Source organism: Bidens hawaiensis, unplaced genomic scaffold (genome assembly GCF_021521415.1).
Source record: "Bidens hawaiensis isolate Kalapana, Puna unplaced genomic scaffold, B.hawaiensis_p1.1 tig00004478_1, whole genome shotgun sequence".
In the NCBI taxonomy this organism is placed as follows: Eukaryota; Viridiplantae; Streptophyta; class Magnoliopsida; order Asterales; family Asteraceae; genus Bidens; species Bidens hawaiensis.
Window position 1 is genome coordinate 1,269,783 of NW_027491271.1, and position 4,025 is coordinate 1,273,807.

The 4,025-nt window shown below is 40.9% G+C and overlaps 1 long non-coding RNA gene across 1 annotated transcript; it reads right to left on the reverse strand.

Moving 5' to 3' along the window:
* Positions 1 to 245: 245 nt before the first annotated feature.
* On the reverse strand, positions 246 to 1,681 carry LOC143626703 (uncharacterized). The gene is made up of 3 exons (XR_013152471.1): positions 1,544 to 1,681; positions 859 to 1,470; positions 246 to 465 (listed from the first exon to the last, which is right to left on the reverse strand). It is a non-coding gene; the product is annotated as an uncharacterized LOC143626703 (long non-coding RNA).
* Positions 1,682 to 4,025: the final 2,344 nt, after the last annotated feature.

Here is a 4,025-nt window from a genome sequence, read left to right on the forward strand (position 1 = left end):
CTGATGAAGTTGATTGTCCTATGTGTGGAGGTATTTTTGAAATCCTGGTGATGATAACCGACCTGTGTCCCCTCACTGTGAGGGTATAGTTCATGGTCATTCCTATCAATGTGGAGATAGTTGGTGGTAGTGTTTTTGAGTCGTAGTATCCCATATCTTCTACCATCACCTGGCAATCTGTTTTGAGGTAATCCAACATTGTTTCATTGTATATTACAGCATCAGTTGTGTCAGTGTCATCAATTAGTATGTTGTTGGGGTATTTTATTTCTTTAGGATAATTGGTTATTATACTTACTCGAAGTGTGGAGTGAGAATCTTGTGGTTCCTGCATGCGAATGTTGGTTTCCCGTTATGTTGTATCAGCAGTGTTTTTTTGCATTCAGAACACCGTGCGAAATACCAGTTTCGGTTGGTCTCAACTTCAAAGATTCTTGCGTTGCAGCTGTATTTAGTTATTTGATGCTGCATAAGTGTTAGATGTTGTTATGACATATAAAGTTGTTAAAGAAGAAAGTCGTTTTGAGATATATTTATTTGCAAATTTCATACGAACCTTGTGAGCTTTATTGTGTTTTCGTTATGTAATTTGTTACCGCGCTGTATTGAATAATCCAATTAAATCCAACAACAGTACACATGTGATTCTTAGGTATATTAATTTTGATATTATGGTTGGTATAGGGAGAGCTAACGTTAACCTAAATTCATTTCCAAAATTTAATAACATTATTATATTTATTGATGGAAATCAGAGGCCGAGTATTGATTAATTTCATGTAAATTACATAGAAAATCATGTGTACTATCCATCTCTTTTAGCAAATTTTATTGTGTTTTCGTTATGTGATATCTTACCGGGCTGTATTGAGGTGGTTTCTGTAGCAGCTGACGGATTGTTATAGGTGTTGTGTGTTCGTTGTCTTGTCGATCCAGTGGTAGCTCTAACAATCTGTTTTTTTTTATCAACTTCGTGTAAGTTTTGAACGTTTTATGGTTGTGAAGGATTTATTTGTTAGTTACTTGTCAATATGTTCCTGGAAGTAGTTTTGCGGTTGGGTTGACAATGGTTTCTGTGATATGGGTTGACTCGAGTTGTAGCGTACCTGTTTCAATAGATGAATGATGTTTAATTCTCCGTATGTATCAGTGTTACATTTAGTGTTTTTAATTTTATTATATACCTTCATAATCTGTGACTCTTGCTGATGTGATTGCGATTATGTCCCCGAAGGTAGTTGTTTGGTCAACCAAGTCTGTCTTTTCTGGCCAAAGGGTTATGAGAACATTCTTGTTGCTGTTTCACATGAGAATCAAGTGAGTTACATGTGTTGTTGCTGCTGTATATAATGGTTTGAAAGAGTGTTGGGGTTTACCTTGTGCCTTGTATGTTTATCTTTCTGACGACTGCTTTGTTATTCTTTATGTTTACTTCTGCCAGTTTGTTAGTGATTACACGTCCAATGTAATCTGGAAGTTTCCGTTAAAAGTGGTAATTAAGTACTGTATTTTTTTGAATTTATTTGTATCATGTGTATGTTACCTGTGAGTATCTCCCATGACCCAACACGTTGCTTTAGGACGTGATGGTTTACGAAATCGAAGTAACATTTCGGTATATTGTCATCAGATGTAAGTTCGAATTCAGCCTTGAGTCCAATTTGTATAGAAGCAGTGTGTGAAGTGACTGACTGTAGGTTCCCAGCCGGATCTACACGGAATATCTCATTCTACGTAGGTGCGGAATCCCTACGTAAGACGATACGAGCGTAGAATCGATATACGTTAAACACAAGCAAACACACGTTACAATAAACAAAGAACACGTTGTATTGCAACTAATAACACGTGATATATCAATCACCGATTACACGAACTGAACAACAACTCTATCAAACAAGCCGTAACCTCAACCTATAAACATTCGACAACTTCGCCTAACATGTTTAGGCGAAGTTGTCACTAACTTCGCTTGTTCAACAAGTTCGCCCATATCAGGCGAACTTGTGAGACAACTTCGCTTAATTCTAAATACAAAACATACTAACTCGATTACAGACACTAGATACTGAACTACTGACATCATGTACCAACAGACTCCCCCTTGGCAGTAGCTTCATATCTCTATCTTCAAACACGTGTCTCGTAATCCCAAAAATTTTGTATCTTCCATCTTCAAGCATGAACGCCTTCTCGTACACAAACTGAAACTACTCTTTGATATTTCTTTGCTTCTTCTTTCCAAGCAGGAATGTAAAATATCTTTTTCTCGTTTAGCACCTGCAGATCAGCTTGAGACAAATTCACTAAATGCATAGGATCATATACTCTCATCAGCTCTTGTTCATCTTCATCTTCCATTACTGCTTCAGCTGTTTCACAATCAACGTACCACCATTTCAGATCTTTGAGCACATCCTTGGGCATTTGTTTCATCGGCACTTCTTTTAGACACCGGATCGGCTTATACTTCATTATCATCCAAGGCTTGCCATCTGCTCTCATTCCTCTGTCTTTGTCTTCAACGAGCTTTCCTTTCTGTGGTTTCAACAGCTCGAACTTTTTCTCCTTTATGCTTTCCTTCCAGACTATCTTTCCAATGATCCTAGCCATGTTATCATCACTCCTGTTTATCAACCCCAACCTGGCTAAGTCCTTCACTTCACACTCAGGCAACGTATTCAACGATCTCAACATCCTCTTGAAATACTGAACCCCATCATACTGTTTAATCACAAAAAGCCTTAACTGCTCATCATATAACTAGCATATAATCCCCTTTTTCGATTCAGCATAACCCCTGATGTTGTAACTTTTCTTGAACATAGTAGGGACCGCCGGTTTCTTAGTCTTTACGAACCATTGAGCGTAGCCTTCTTTCCATCTTGGCTGCTCCTCCCATTCTGTCTCATCACATCCCGTATCTTGACCCAAATCTGACTTTTCAACCGTTGGAATTTCATGTTCAACGTTGTCCTCCACAATCTCTCCTTCTTCAACTTCACTATCAATCACGATCTCAGCCCCATTCTTCTATATCTCCTCCAACGGTAACACATCCTCATCACCTATAACATCATCTAACACCTCCTCAGCATCCACAACCACCACATCATCGCCCCCTGAACCGCCAGCTGCACTCGTTGACTCCCCCTGAGATGTGGAAGTCCCAAGAGCTTGTTCAGTTCTTGGCAACTCTCCACCTGCACCTTTCGATGCATTGGGATCATCGTCTCGATCGTTGCTCTTTTTTGTCCTCAGCTCGTCACCCTTACAGCTCGTCTCCCCCTGAGATGCCAAGAATTGTTTCAATGCATCAATTATTTTACCATGCTCGATCAGGAGGGACGACTTAATCTGATTCTCCACAACGAGGCGCTGAATAGCATGAGTCTGGATAAGATTTACCCTTGATTGTTCTGCCACGACCCTTTCCAGCGCTGCTATTCTTTCCGAGTCGGATAAGGTTGCATCGAAATCAAACCTCAGATGTGATATGTCTTGAGCGTACGGAGGAGGGATTCCCAATGTAACCAGCACCTCAGAAACAGGTGGAAACATAACCGCAGGAGGTATCGTAACCGACAACTCTGCAGTAGCAACAACTGTCGACTCAACAAACCTTGCTACGACCTCCGTTGGAGTAAGAGTTGGAGGTGGCAAGGACACAATCTCCGGAGCCGAGAGCTGGAAGTAGTGGGTGGGATGCCGAAGGAAGATGAGGTAGTCACCACGGGAACATCCGTGGCGATTGGCCCTGTAACTGGCAATGGTGTAGAGACTATAGTCATACCAGACAGTGCTGGTGGAGTGAAACGAACCACCATTGAGCTCTCACCAGCTCCCGAACCTGCACCTGCCCTTTCTCTTCTCGATCTACGGACCAACTGATGTAAATCTTCCTCAAAGTCCGAATCACTGTCATCATTGTCTCTCTTCCTCTTCCCATGAATCCTTTCTTGTGTAACTAAAATCCGTCTAGCTTCAGCCACATCATCATCTGAGGAATCAGAATCAGCCTCCGT